Genomic DNA, 16286 nt, shown 5'->3' with positions numbered 1-16286 from the left:
AATAAAGGTCTTCTGAAGAGAAGCCATGTGTTTTTGTAAGAAAAATATCTATATTTATAACTTCATAAGCTGGCTTCCAGTAATGGCTGTTCACAAGTCTAATTCCAGGTGAAGAGTGACCTCTGAGGCGATGCATGATGAATTGATGAACACACAAGATAGAGCAAAACAAAGCACTGGTCACAAATTAGAAGTCTAAAACAAGAGAAATTTTGGAAGAGCTTGAGTTTGTTGCCCAGCTCTATTTGTTTGAACCACGAGAGGCATCTACTCTCTCCTGAGCTTACCTACATGCCCCGGGTCAGAGGTCACTCTTCTGCCGGAAGAACTCTACTCGCATTTGCACTGCTTTCTAGGTCACAAAAAAAAAGAAGAAAAGAAAAAGGTTCCATTCACTCCCGTTATAAAGGTTGGAAGAGCCAGAATACTTTTAAATATAAATCTGATTTTATTTGGCTGAAGGAAGAAAGTCATATAGGCCTACACCTAAGATGGCTATACATTATGGGATATTTCATTTTTGAGTGAACTAACTTTTTAAGAACTAATCAAATGTTAATTAAGGGAACCAAATATGGTTCTTCTGTTCTATGCCATCACTGTGAAAACCCCGTTTTAAAACTTTTCTTTTTAAAGAGTGTGCACTAAGTAGGCTATAATCAATAAAGTTCATGAGTTTTAAATATTTAGAACAGACTTTGAAAAACTAGACTCTTCTCAAGGACTCATCGTGTATTCTTAACCATGAAGGTTTAGGGTAATATCTTCCCAAAGGAGGAAAATTATTCCCGCGACTTAAAAGACAAAATGGGAGACAACCGCAAAGCTTAACCACCCAGCAGTGTTTAAGATGTGTGCGGTCGTCACGGCCAGGAAAGGCCGAGAGAGATAGAAACGCTTCAGAGCTGAACTGAGCTTCTGTTTCCACCACAGTGTGCCGTTTCTACAATAGTAAACAGGCAAAGTTAAACAGCACTATTAATTAGGCTAATATGAATATGATCGCTGCCAGGGAAATTCAATTCTCTCAGCCCTAATCACGACTGGATAGCTTGTAAAAATTATTTTGTTAGGCCCTGGTGCAAACAGCGTGGCCTTTTCCAAACATTTGAGAACTATTTGTTTTGCATGGCGATTAGCGCTTTGCTCGTAGCACCGGAAGCGGAGGGGCAGCGATAACCGTTGAGAGAAGGGAACGCGCGGGCTCCCGCGGGAACGGCTGACTCAGGGCGAGTGTGAACGCGGGCCGCTGCTGTTGTTTATGGAGGCCTGTGTGTTTGAGCAGGTGGCGAGGATTAGCGGTGCTGTCAACACTGAACGCTGGATAAAGCCTCCGCTCGCTCACCCTTTCCTCAGTCTGCTCATTAGAGCTCATCATTTTACCCTCACACACATATCTGAAGAGGTAAGGTTTGTTTCGGGGAAGGAAAACGTTCACAGACGTATCCTCATGTGGAATGATGATCTTTCTCCAGTTGTGGATCAGCCAAAACTTTACTTTTTCCTCACATTTAGGAACAATGCACTTAAATTAGAACGCTTTCAAGGACAGTTCTCCATTACCATTAAATGTTAAACTATTTTGAATGTGGACGATTTAGATCTAGTAGCCTATTTCAATCTCAATCAACTGACACCCAAACAACATGTTTTACTTTGTGTTTTGTTTTTTAGTTTCTTTTTAGTTCACAAACCTTCTTCTTCTTCTTCTTCTTCTTCTTCTTCTTCTTCTTCTTCTTCTTCTTCTTCTTCTTCTTCTTCATTACATTACATTACGGTTTTAGCCTAGTGTTCAATAAGTGCTAAAGGCATTAAGGCAAAAGTCAACTTTTTAGGACAAAGTTTTGTCCACGAATGTCAAAATGAGTTTTAAATGTTATACAGTTGCACATTTTTTAATTTGAGGGGGAAAAATGGCCAAAACAAGGTTTTGATATTTTTGTTGCATGCTACCTCCTATGTTGTCAGATTAGTTCTGGTGTCTCATATGTGTATGTTTGTAAATTAAAGATACATTTTAGATAACTTTAGTTTTTTCATATCTTTGGAATAACACTCCTATATTACACTCCTATAATGCATTAAACATATGAAGATAAATTGCGTTATGAAATATAGGTAGCACTAGTTTAGGTTCCAATTCTCACTATTAAAGGCACAATATGTAATATTATTATCCAAAAACCACTAGAACAATGTTATATATTTTGTTTAATTGTGTATTTAAATTATCCATAATGTTTCCAAGAATGTTTTTAACCAAAAACATGCGTCACCTTAGCCTGACAAGCCAGATCCACATCAAGATGTTTGACACTTGCGGGCAGATTAAATTTGCTGCCGCTAGGGTGCGTCTAGATTTCTAGGCTAGCGTCACCTATCAATGTCATCAAACCGTGTTACCCTCGATTTCCGGTTTTATTTTGTAGAAACCATATGGAAACACCAAAGACGTTTCAATATATTATGTGTTTTATTTGAAAGGTGAGCGACTGTTTGAATACACTTATCGACAGAAAATCATTGTTATAGAGCTCAACACAGTTAGTCTTATTGTTTAAATTTCATTTTCTTGAGTACCATGTTGTACCATGCCTAATAACGATCTAGCTTGTGCAATAAGTGTCTAGCCGCTGAATGAACGCATAGAGTAGCATTGTAACATAATTTCTAATCTAATATAATAAGTAATGTGTAAGCATGACCGGAAAAAGCGGAAGTGGCATTATAAAAAGTGTCTAAATCTAAAGTGTGACCAAAATATACTAGCTTTTGGTCAATTTAGGCAGTTAACAACAATTATAATTATACACACCATCTAATTTGCAAAAACAAAAACAAAAAAAACAAGCATTGCAGAAGATATATCACATTCAATGTCTCTTAATCTTCTGTGCTTTGAACACTCACATAAAATATATTTACCTTAAACTATGTAAATATAAAATACAAATGCTAGTTGCTAAAAATTATACCTACTGCTCTTTTTTTTTATATACTACAGCTATTTAACAACAACAACAACAACATTTTTTTTTAAGTTGTTATAGCCAAATCCCAGCATCTGGTCTCTGGCAATTAGAATGTTCTTTACAATACACCAGGACTAAAACTGTGGCATATATGGTCTTTTTTTTTTTAAAGATGTAAGGAAACATCTTCTGATTATGGCACTGTTTCCAATATTTTGATGTCAATAGTATAATTTCTTATTTAAACCTGTAAAGCCTGACATAATAGTCAGAAAAATTATTCAATTGGAACAGTTTATTCAACTTTGAGACAAATATAAAGGAAAATCTAATTAAGTTTACATATGTTTTATATTTGTATCAAATTTGATACATCAGGCTTTAAAGTCGGCATGAAACGGAAGTTGCTGTCATCGTTTCTTCCCTATTGTGATGTACACTATATGGCCAAAAGTATTGGAACACCCCTCTTAATCATGTGTTCCAATCACTTCCATGGCCACATGTGTTAGTTTGACACCTCCATTCTTGAAATGTCTTCACTACTAAATATTCCACGGTCAACTCTTTGTGGTATTATAACAAAGTGAAAGCAATTGGGAATAACAGCAACTCAGCCATGAAGTGGTAGGCCACGTAAAATCACAGGACAGGGTCTACACATGCTGAGGCTCACAATGCCCAGAATTCGCCAACTTTCTGCAGAGTCAATAGCTACAGACCTCCAAACTTTGTGAGGCCTTCAGATTAGCTCAATAACAGGGCATAGAGAGCTTCATGGAATGGGTTTCCATGGCCAAACAACTCATCTAAGCCTTACATCACCAAGTGCAATACTAAGTGTCGGATGCAGAGGTGTAAAGCACACCGCGACTGGCAGTTACCAGGAGAATGGTACTTGCCTGATTGGATTGTGTCAAATGTAATGTTTGGTGGAGGGGGGATTATAGTGTGGGGTTGTTTATCAGGGGTTGGGCTTGGCCCTTTTCAGTGAAAGGAACTCTTAACATTTTGGACAATTTCATGTTCCCAACTTTGTGGGGACAGTTTGGGGATAGCCCCTTCCTGTTCCAAGATGACTGCATTAGTGCACAAACCACGGTCCATAAAGACATGGATGAGCGAGTTTGGTGTGGAGGAACATGACTGACCGGCACAGAGTCCTGACCTCAACCCAATAGAACAGCTTTGGGATGAATTAGAGCGGAGTTCTCGTCCAACATCAGTGCCTGACCTGACAAATGCGCTTCTAGAGGAATGGCCAAAAAACAAACATAAAACACACTCCTAAAAAAGCCTTCCCAGAAGAGTTGAAGCTGTTATAGCTGCAAAGGGTGGACCAACTCCATATTAAACCTGACGGATTAAGAATGAGATGTCATTAAAGTTCATGCGCATGCAAAGGCAGGCGTACCAAAACTTTTGGCATTACAGTGCATATGCGCATATTTAATTGCTTGGTTATATGAACAAAATTGTTGTTTTAACATTGGGGGTCAAAACATAATGCAATACAACTTATAAATGTTCCTCAAAAGCCTGATTTATTCTACATTCTAGTGATTTCTTTTCTTTTTTCTTTTTTTGTGTGGATAATCAAGTAACCCAAGTTGCTTCAGTCTAGTAAATGTTTATCTTGAAAATATTACCAATATAAAAGTTATTCTAATGTTTACTTTATCAAAATCATTAAAGATTTTACAACAAAAAGACGTGTGTTCCATGAACTGAAGGGGACGTTTTTAGAATGACTATATACTTGCTGAAAAAGTATAAATATGAGTAAGAGAAGAAGGCATGTAGTTTGCTGAAGAAACAGTTGTGCACAAAGTTCTTACAACTTTACTGTGGCTTGTGGTTACAGGAGCCTACCCACACATTTAATTAGTTATTAGATGGTAAATCCAGTATTGTTCGAAGTGTTATTAGTGCTCCCACAACCGTTCCTTTGGTCCACGCTCTGCCTCCAGTGCCCTCCAGTGTTATGGCAGCCCACAAATCCCAGCTTGAGCGCATCACTCTCTCAAATCGCCCTCTCTCTGCCTCCTGGAGCAGTGACAATACAGCATTACAGCACTCAATCCATGTCAACAGCAGCTTTGCTTAATGCCAGCTCAAAGCTTTTAAGCTAAATCTTCACCTAATGATGCTGAACGATTAGCCCTTTGCTCTTATGCCTGTCGATAGACTCGTATCAATTAGTGTTTTTGTTTGTTCATTGGAATATAGAGGCGAAGCTCTTACAGTACGTTACAGTATTCAAGCTTCAGGCACACCGTACAGTATGTTTGTACTGCAACATGTACAATTAAGAAAATATTTACCATTTAATTTGACTGAATATTTAATATGAATTTTCTTTGTAATTTTTTGGAGCTCAGTTTGCATTACAGTAGTGTTTCATTTCTGATCATCATTTTTTCTGCACACTTTTTTTGTGTTCATGAGGTTTTGTGTGTGTGTTTGTGTGTGTTTGTGTGTGTGTGTGTGTGTGTGTGTGTGTGTGTGCGCAGATGTCTCCTGTTGTGAAGCAGATGTTGCCCTCTGTTTTTACCCACCTGTGCTCCCTTTATGCCATGCCAAGCCCACAGAATCAATGGTGCCATGCGAAGTGAGGGACACAATGGATATGCAAAAATCCAGCAGAATACAGGTATGGACCTTGGGAAAGGTTGGTGTTTAATTTTGATTTATTTCTGATAATATCTTGTTCTGTGTGAGCTGTCTGAGTTTTCATGCCAAAATTCCATCTATTTAAAACTTATTTCTGACACTATATATCTGATAATATTTTTAGGAAATATAATGAAAGTTTACAAAATCACATACAGTTTTCTGTACATTTCAAAGGCTTAACAAATCAGGAACTGTTATTGTTGATTATATGATTCTTTAAAATCAACTAATTTTGTGATCTACATCTCTGTATATAAAAAATATAGTCATTCTTATTTGTTTTAAATATTTACTCAAAACACTCTAATAAGCATCAGTACAATTAATTTAACAATAAACTAGTGACAAATCAGTATAGAGGTTTTTCTACATTAAAAAATATTTTGTGGCCATCAAAAGGAATCTCTGTCCTGCAAAAGATTTATTTGATCATTTAAAGGGTTAGTTCACCCAAAAGTGTAAACTATCCCATCATTTACTCACCCTCAATCCATCTGTCAGAGGTCACTCTTCCGCTGGAACTCGGCTGTTCCCGGAAGCCACTGATTATAGTTTATAAGGGTGTAAAAATGTACATTTTTCTTATAAAAACGCATGGCTTCACTTCAGAAGGCCTTTATTAAATCCCCTGAGCACTGTGTGGGTTACTTTTATGATGAATCAATGCGCTTTTTTGGGGCATCATTCACTCATTATAAAGCTTAGAAGAGCCAGGATTCTTTTTAATATAACTCCTATTGTGTTTGGCTGAAAGAAGATAGTCTTGCAGAAAGAGGAAAGAAGAGCGTTTACGTTTACAGCTTGTTTTTGCTGCGCTGAGCAGCCATTCACAGACATATCTGTTGAGCGCATGAATACAATGGCCAATCAGATGTCTTTAAGTTATTTATAATCTGAGTTGAGTTTTTATTCAGCATGAGTTCTCCATGCCAGCAAATCCTTTCATTATAACCAACAAAGTATAAACAATGTCAATAAGAAATTCATTGCACAGCATGGACAGCTTCACTGATAATAACGAAAGCGATCTTTGCTTGCTTTCTGTATAATATAATAGATAATATATTCTTTATGCTGCTCACTACAAATCAAGCGTTTCTGGATTAACAACAATATTTAAATGCACAGTTGAAACTTATAACCATAGCATTGGACGAAACAATAACAATCTGATACTGTATGTCAAATGATCAGTGCTTTCAATTTTGGAGCGCAAATGCAATATAATTGACCTGCCTTTTTCTATGTAATGTTACTTTGTTGTTCATCATTTTATTACTAACTTTTTACATATACATTAACAGATTCTTAAATCTAAAATAATTCTAAGCACTTTATGATCTGTCCTGACAGTTTTTCATAAATAAATAGGATAAGTTTATTTATATGTTTATATATATATATATATATATATATATATATATATATATATATATATATATATATATATATATATATATATATATATATATATATAAAATTATGATACTATTATTTGACACGTGACTATTGCCTGAAGTGATTTTAAAAATGATCAATTCACATCCAATGCCAAAAGCAAATGCTCTTCATTTTGAATTCACTGTATAATGTGTTTCTTTGGTCTTAAAATAAAACAATATGTGGAATATTTTAAGCTTCTTGGCACTGATCAGGAATCCACTGAGCTGTTCTGAAACACACACTACCCGAGCCGCTCGGCTCTGAGGCTGCAGTAAACTTGACGGAAAGGCAGAGGGCAGTAGTGCACTAAAGCAGCCCCCCAACAAGCCCTCTCTCCCACACTCCCTCTTTCACAATGGAAGTGCGCCTGGGGGGGAAGTGTTGCTTTTTTAGGTCTATAAGCCCGTATCCCTTAATCCCTCGCCATGATTGACAATCATGATTTAGGGTATATGGTGTCCCATTCTAATCCAGCAGCACTGCTTTCATTTGCATACTTGCCGTGCGTGGCCTCATTTTCAGGGGAGGCATACTGCCTGCTGCCTTTGTAAGAGATGCAGAGAGAGGAGAGGAAAAGAGAGGGAGAGAGAGAGAGAACAAAAAGGGAAATAGGAGATAGAAAGAGAGCTGAGAGGAGAGAGAATTTAGAAAAAGAGAGTTGGCTGGCATTGAGGAGAGAGAGAGAAAGAGCAAGGGAGAGAATGATGAAAATTAGATTAGAGAGAGAGAGAGATTAGAAATTGGGAATGTTTGTGTATGTCTGCCAGGAGTGAGGATAACCGTGTGTGTGTGTGTGTGTGTGTGTGTGTGTGTGTGTGTGTGTGTGTGTGTGTGTGTGTGTGTGTGTGTGTGTGTGTGTGTGTGTGTGTGTGTGTGTGTGTGTGTGTGTGTGTGTGTGTGTGTGTACCAAAGTCAGTCCTTGCCATCTAGCCACTTCAGTATCTCTCAATTGCCCTCCAGCTCTAAAGACGCATCCCAAGGCACAGATGAGAGAGAGACAAGGAGAAAGGCTAAATTAGCATTAACTTAATTAATGAGGCATTTGCGATAACAACGTAGAATGTCATATGACACCTGCAAATAAAACTGACAGAAAAAATATAATTTTCAATTTTAACAAAATTGCAACCATTGGAAATCATTCGTCGGCTACTTCACAGCATGAAAAACAGGAAGCATTCAAAATAAATAAGAAAAATGAACATGGCAATGAACTCATAATATCACAGAGTAAGACATTTTCAAAAAATTGACTTGATACTGTAATAGTGTATACTATATAATATAATTGTGTCTGACCTTCATTTACTGTGTATATATTTTCAACTGCCTTTTTCCAGTGCATTGCAAAAATTTCATTTGCCAAACTCTTGTTTTCATACAGTGAAAACTTTTGTAATTTTGTATGATATCATTATGTGCGAAGAGAAGGTCAAACATTTACAGTCCAAACATTCAAACAGAAGGTCAAACATTTACAGTCCAAACATTCAAACAAAAGGTCAATCATTCAAACAGAACGTTTTGTTGTGACAGATTTATCAATTTAGTTTCACTGCCGTTTGAATAATAAAATGGAGATTTATGTTTTAAAACATCAAATAATCAGTTATTCAAAGTTACCAGTTTAATGTTGAGGCCAGAAAAGTTCAGAAACATATTGAATGTAGTAATATTGTTACATAAGTAATATAATATTTTGATCAATAAATAATAGTCGGCAATAATTTATACATTATTATTATAGTTATTATTGCATTATACATTTTTTTGTTATTTATGCATCATGATGTTTGGTCAAAAAACAATGGAATGATCTATTGGAATATATTAATCATTGAGTAAGAGTAGCCAATACAAACAAAAACAAAAAATATTATTATAATAATTTGAATTATGTTATAATATTTTATATTCATTTTTCATATTGATTATTTTAGGAAGATCTTTAGTCAAAGAACAATAGAATTAAAACAAATATAATATAGTAATTGTTAAATAAAATATAGCATGTACACATGTAATATAAATAATGTGAAACAATCACATAGTTATTGTAGTTAATATTGCATATTTATTTATTTAGGATAATCTTTGGTTAAAGAAAAATGGAATTAACACCAATATCATTAATTTTATACTATATAAATAACAGTAATTATAGCATATTATAAATTAATGAACAAATAATAATAATATCAATAATTGTGCATTCATTTATTTGTGTAGGATGATCTTTTGTCAAAGAACAAAGGGATAAAAAAAACAGCTAAATGACAAAGTGAATCAATGTGTGTCCTGATAAAGAAAAACAGAATATAAGAAGTGTGTGTGTGTGTGTGTGTGTGTGTGTGTGTGTGTGTGTGTGTGTGTGTGTGTCCTACAGATGCTGTGTGAAGTATGGTAAATCTGATCTGATTAATATCTGTCTGTGTAAGCCTTGGCTTCCCGTAACTTATCCAATGTTTACTAGACTAAGTGGTTTCATTTCTACGTACACTATCCACATAGCCGCACACATTAACACTTACCCAAATGGTTATTTACTAAAACTGAGTCTGTGTGCGTTTGCATTGTGTGCTTGTGTTGTGTGTGCGCATTATACAGCATATCTCTGAGTCTGAAGGAGACATGGGGAAAAAAGCCTTCACTTATTCCCCCATTTTGAGAAATTAAACTCTTGTACTTGATCCAGCTAACAGGATTTTCTTAAATTACTTTATAAAAGACCATCTTTTAACTTCCCTCTCTCACATGCAATCCATTCATTAGTAGGTCTGCCTGAAGGGCCTCCCCACATCAATTGCTTGGGTTAAAGTTACAAACTTAGGCAGCTCTGTGATGCTCAGCGCTCATGGTGGTTTGCGGAGGCGGGGGCCAGAATTATTAATTTCTCAAGTATTAGAAAAAATAACGAGATTGAATTAAGAGTATTGGCCCACTGTTATCCTGAGCGGCTAGCCTCGGGGTCCGACTGTGGTGGAGGACATTATGCAAATGCTTTCTTTCTATATCTGCACTCTCCCTCGCTTCCTTTCTCTGTCGTTTTTTCACTCTGCACTCTGTCTTCTGCTACTCCTATGGCTTTAGTTCAGTGTCTCATTCTTCTCATGCCCTTGTGTGTCTTTTTTTATTCACTTGTCCCTAAACTTCATACACTTTACAAGAATAGAATTCTCTGTTTCGTCCCATCTCTCCTCTCTGTTTCTCTAATCTCAGAGAAGGATGAGATTGTGACTGGTCCCATAAAAGAGACAGCTGTCAAAACACAGCCTGTTCCTGTCATCCCAGCCCTCCCTCTCTCCCTCTCTCCCTCTCCCTCTCTCTCTCTCTCTCTCTCTCTCTCTCTCTCTCTCTCTCTCTCTCTCTCTCTCTCTCTCTCTCTCTCTCTCTCTCTCTCTCTCTCTCTCTCTCTCTCTCTCTCTCTCTCTCTCTCTCTCTTTCTGAGGTACTGATGCTCCTGCAATCTCTGGATGTAAAATGAGAGAGGATAATCTGCATCTATGTCTGTGTCTGTCTCTGTTTCCTTTTCGCTCTCTTTTTTTCCTCTTCAGTTTCACTGTGACAGCTGAAAAAGCTCCAAGCTCGAACACATTGTGTTGCTCCTCGCTGCTCGCATAACATTCAGTATTAACAAAACTTTTTGTTTTCCAAATCAACGCTGGAATGACCGTTTTTTTAAAATGAGTTTACAGATTAGGTACAGACCTGGAGCCATAAAATAAAACCAAAATGAGTTTTACAGTCATAGTAGAAGCTTTGTCAGTTCCTTTCATGTAGGAGACTTTTTAGTTCTTATGCCTCAAGACAAAGGGTGTGTTCACATGTTTGGTTCGATTAAAACAAACCAATTTAAATAAGGGTGCGTTCACACATGCAGTTTGGTTTGTTTGGTCCGGACCCAAAAACAAAAAAATAGTCCAGGTCTGCTTAGTGTTCACACTGCCATTTTTAATAGCGAACCTAAAGTTACCGAATCAAAGGCATAGGGAGACAGTCTCCTGATTGGTACTGACATTTATGACGTACAGTACAGGCCAAAAGTTTGGACACATTACTAGTTGTAATGTTTTTGAAAGAAGTTTCTTCTGCTCATCAAGCCTGCATTTCTTTGATCAAAAATACAGAAAAAAATGTAATATTGTGATATATTATTACAATTTAAAAAAAATTGTTTTCAATTTATTATACTTTAAATGATCATTTATTTCTGTGATGCAAAGCTGAGTTTTCAGTATCATTCCTCCAGTCTTCAGTGATCATGATCCTTCAGAAATCATTCTCATATGATGATTAATTTTCAAAGTTGGAAACAGTTCTGCTGCTTAATGTTTTTTCATAACCTGTAATACTTTTTTTATAATACTTTGATGAATAAAAAGTAAAAAATAAATAAATAAATAAAGTTTTAAAATATAAATCTTTTGTAACAACAATATACACTACTGGTCAGTAATTTGGGGTCAGTCATTTTTTCATTTCTTTCTTCTTTTTTTTAAAATAAATCAATAATTTTATTCAGCAAGGATGTGTTAAATTATATATATATATATATATATATATATATATATATATATATATATATATATATATATATATATAAAATATAAAAAGTATTTTTAATCAAATAAATGCAGACTTGATGAGCAGAAGAAACTTCTTTCAAAAACATTACAAATGGTAATGTGTCCAAACTTTTGGCCTGTACTGTATATTTCGCAACGGAGCTCGCTTACCGAACATTCAAAACAATGCTGTGTGCTGGATTAAACGCCAGCATTTTATTCGTATACATATGGCATTATTTTTACCAGCTGAGAACTCAGGAAGAGCTCATAAAATGTTCAAAACATTCAAAACAGCACTAGGATTTCCTCCGTTGTCCAGAAATGAAGAACTGCTGCAAAGGGACTGCTGTATACTGACTAATGGGCAATACAGGTTATTTGATGAGAAGAACCAGGTATGCTTACATTATGTCCTTTCAAATAAAAGAATAAAGTACATCTTGACATCACGTCCTGTTTTTGGTTCGTTTACACGTCTTTGCTCCGTGTTGCGTTCATATATCAATCGAACCGCACCAGAGTTCGTTTGGAAGCGGACCGAGACCCATCTTTTCAGTAGTCTCGGTCCACTTCTTAGGTGCACACCAGGGTTCGGATGGCAGCTGTTACACTAATTTAAATGAACCACACTAACCGAGCAATCACACCAGGATTCGTATTAATCGAACCAAACATGACAAGTGTGAACGCTGCCATCCGAACCAAACAAGCGGACCTAGACGGCTGAAAAGATGGGTCTCGGTCCACTTCCAAACAAACTGCGCGGTTCGACTGAAATATGAACGCAACCAGACCAAAATACGAGACATGACAAAATGAGACACTAAAAAGGACACAATGCTCAAGTACAACCTGTTTTTCCTCATAGTCGCAATGTTGCCCATCACAGTTCGGTAAAGGCATCAGAACCGCGTCTCCTCACAGCAGATCTTCGTTTTGTGTTTGATGGAGGGATTCCTGTCGCTGTTTTGACTTTGAGTTCTCAGCTGGTCAAAATACAATCATGTGTAGGCTATGCACATACAACAAGCGCATTGTTTCTGTCGCAAAATATTCGTAATAAAAGCCTGATCAGGCTGATCAGTTCAGTGTTAAAATGCCCATGTGAATGGCAAGCGGGCCAGGGCTAAATGTTTTTTTGTTGTTGTTCTGGACTAAACGAAACAAGCAAACTCAACTACAAGTGTGAACAAATCCTGTGTTATAATTTTGTGACATCATCGAAGAACTTGTTCCTCTAATTCTGTAAATTTTTTAATGAAATCTTTGTTTACAATTAGGAAGATGAGATGGAAAAATGTGCATCATGATGCTAATTAAATGGGGGCTTTCAGGGGAGGGAGTACCAGTTTTTTGCCATGTTCACACCGCAGGACCCGGAATTGAATTTAGCTATATAAATGCATTTTACGGGGGCTAAAGGGGTTTTCATACCGGATACTGAATATTATGTTATTTCAGGAGCTCAGCTTTTCACAACTAGGACATTTTTCACAATTTTTGTTAAAATAAATATACATTTATAGAACATTTTGGAATATTTAGTTACATTTTGCACTTTCTTATCAACTAATATTTTTTTTATCTAAATTTTGTTTTTTGTTTTTTTAGTAAAACTGCCTAAAATCTATGCATATGAATTGATGAAATATTCACTAAATTTTAATATTCCTATTAAAAAACCTGACTAAAACAAAAAAACTGTGTAGAAATGAAGACTGATTATTGTTTTAACTTAAGTGCTTGTGATGTCATAGGAGAAGCTTTATCTTTTCCTGTGATGCTCATATTATGTAATTAAAAGACCTTTTATAGTTCCTGTGATGCCAGAAGAGGACCTTATCAAGTTACCCCCCCACAACCACCACCAGAAAACCTATATATTAGAGCCTCAAAGAACCCTGGAGGGCTTTACTTATCCACTATTAGTAGATAATACTTAGCAGTAGCACACTGATCAGAAGAACACATAATGTGACATGAAGGACTTAGATCTCCAAATAAATATATAGTCAACTCAAGAACCCTACATGTTAAAAATGGTTACTGATATGAAGAACCATTCAATTATTTTTGAAAGGGTTAGAAAAACTGTATGAAACTGACTTATCAGTGCTCAGGTTGTTGCTATGCAGTTAGCAGTTGGCTTGGGTGTGTTTTGGTGGGGGATAAGGGATTGCTTACTTGTAAAAGTCAAGTCTCTAGTTTTTGTTAGGGCTGTGCAATATATCGAAATATCGCAAATGTACATATCACAATATGTATATCGCAGCGGCATGCAATATCTGATTGATTTAAATAGGCTATTTCAACATTGTGAATATACACACACAGTTATGTCAAAACAGCTGTCTTGACGAGTATTCATGTAAACCCAGTCGGTTATGCTTTAAGTGAACGATATCAGTTAGTCAATAGGATCCGTGCATTAGGCCTTAAAGTGACAGCCTGCTAATACAGTAAACCTGCTGCTGTCTGTCACACAACAAAAGAAAAAGAGAAAATCATTCAGTGCTCTTGGCAGAATAACCTTTGTAGCTTTATGAAGTATCAGTGTATATTTAATTCATGTGAATACTACTGTTTTTCGATCTTATTTTTAATAACAAAGATAAATAATAATAACAAAAATAATTGTCCATCCCTATAGTTCATGACTCTTTGTTTATGTTCTTGATGTTAAAGGGGGGGTGAAACACTCAGTTTCAGTCAGTGTCATGTCAATCTTGAGTACCTATAGAGTAGCATTGCATCCTGCATATCTCCGAAAAGTCTTTATTTTTTTTATAATTATATAAGAAAGATGCGCTGTTCCGAGTCTTTCCGAAAAAAGCCGAGCGGGTGGGGGCGTGTCGTGTGAGCGGAGCTAAATAATGACGTGTGCAGCAGCGCGCTGCTATTGTGTTGAGTTGAGTCGAGTGCGTCGTAAAGCTGTCATCCCTAACAGCGGGAAAAAAACTTTATTCAAAATAAAAATATGGCTTTTAATCAGATACAGCCATACATCTATGATCCGGAATCAGACCCAGAGGCTGCAGTTGAACAGGAGCAGCAGCAAAAACGACTAGAGCAGGACGTCTGTATGTGGTACGATATACACTAACTATATAATATGCTTAGCGGCTTGTGTTATTTACATATTTATACTTGAATTATATCGTCGTATTTTTGTCTTTGAAGGTGTACATGTGGGAAGTGCAGTTGTGCACGTGTGTTTGTGTGTTTACGCGTGGTTTGTGTAGACAGGTTAAGTTAGTGTTTACATAGAAAGACACGGAATAGTAGCGCATTTGAATGAAGAAGCGTGCTTATTTAGTTCAACATATTTCCCCCCTCTTTGTGTATTGTTGAGTGCTTTTACAATACACAAACATAAAGTTACACATATAGTGGCCAGCTAAACAAATGTACACGCACTACACATCGCATGCTCCATTGATTAATTTCTATATATAGTAATATATATAGTAACTATACGTGATCATGTTTGGGCTACTTGATGAGCATAGACACAGACATTTGAAGCAGTCTAACTCACCGCCCGCGGTTCTAACGTTGGGACCTTTATTGTTGGGACTGCTCCATCATTCAGCATTAGGCGATTGGAAAATCCGGCGTCAAGCTGGGCCTTGTTTATGAAACAGTCGGCACCGAAATGCAGCGAACAGATATAAACATTCGCGCAACTCAGTTGCTGATCCGGAAAAGCAAATTACATCCACTGTTGCCTTACCGCGGGGTTTTGGGGGAATCTGTGCAGGACTGTCTTGGTCTGGCAACCAAAAACGCACTTTTTGATGTCATTGTTAATTGTGCACATTACCTGTGCAGCGCAGCCTACGAGCGCTTTGATGGGCATAGCCTGTTGCTTTCGCTCTCTCCCTCTCTCTCTCTCCCTCTCTCTCTCTCACACGCTTCCGGTAGAATTGTCCATAAGGCCCATACAAGGAAATTCCGCCCCCATTAACGTCAAAGGGGACGCATGATCGCAAAAAACTTGCCGAAACTTATGACTAACCGGAAGTAGTATTTTTGACAAAGAAATACTCCCATCAAACGTCCACCTTAACTTTTGAAACTTTGTCCATGTTTAGTATGGGATTCCAAGTCTTTAACAGTGTAAAAAGATCAGTATGCATGAAACAGCATTTCACCCCCCCTTTAAGTTTTAGGAAAATATATAAATATATTTTCCAAGTCAAGCAAAGAGATTTTGGTATTTAAATATTGGCATTACATTTTTTGTTTGTTTACATTGTAAATAATTTTGTCAGATTTATGGCATAAATATTATAAAACACTGCTGGTCAATTTCAGAATTTGTAGCTGCTTTCTTTTCCAAGAAAGAATGTGAAACCTAAATGGTATGTTCTAAGTTTAAAAAAAAATGTTTTAATAAATATAATTTAAATAGATTTTACACACTAATAGCAATATCATATTACATATTGAATATCGCATTATTTAACAAGATATTGCATATCGCATCTTTCTTCAATATCGCTCAGCCCGAGTTTTTGTGATATTATGGTCTCTAGATAAGAATTTTCAACTCAACTTGTGCAATGTACTGAACCAGGGCTTGGCAGTTCAACGTCAGAATGCCAGCTTGCCAATGGCTGAATCT

The 16286-nt window shown here is 36.5% G+C and overlaps 1 protein-coding gene across 1 annotated transcript in view; it reads left to right on the top strand.

Annotated features, from left to right (window-relative positions):
* Positions 1–1208: 1208 nt before the first annotated feature.
* The window catches only part of otx2b (orthodenticle homeobox 2b), a 99270-nt gene continuing 84192 nt past the window's right edge, over positions 1209–16286 (top strand). Inside the window, exons 1-2 of the mRNA XM_067455043.1 lie at positions 1209–1405; positions 5486–5625. The gene's annotated coding sequence lies outside the window, so the exon portion shown is untranslated. The remainder of the gene's footprint in view (positions 1406–5485; positions 5626–16286) is intronic.

This window comes from Pseudorasbora parva, chromosome 10, assembly GCF_024679245.1.
Source record: "Pseudorasbora parva isolate DD20220531a chromosome 10, ASM2467924v1, whole genome shotgun sequence".
NCBI classification, from domain to species: Eukaryota; Metazoa; Chordata; class Actinopteri; order Cypriniformes; family Gobionidae; genus Pseudorasbora; species Pseudorasbora parva.
Note: the sequence above shows the minus strand (reverse complement) of the source record. Positions and strands in the feature narration are given on the sequence as shown.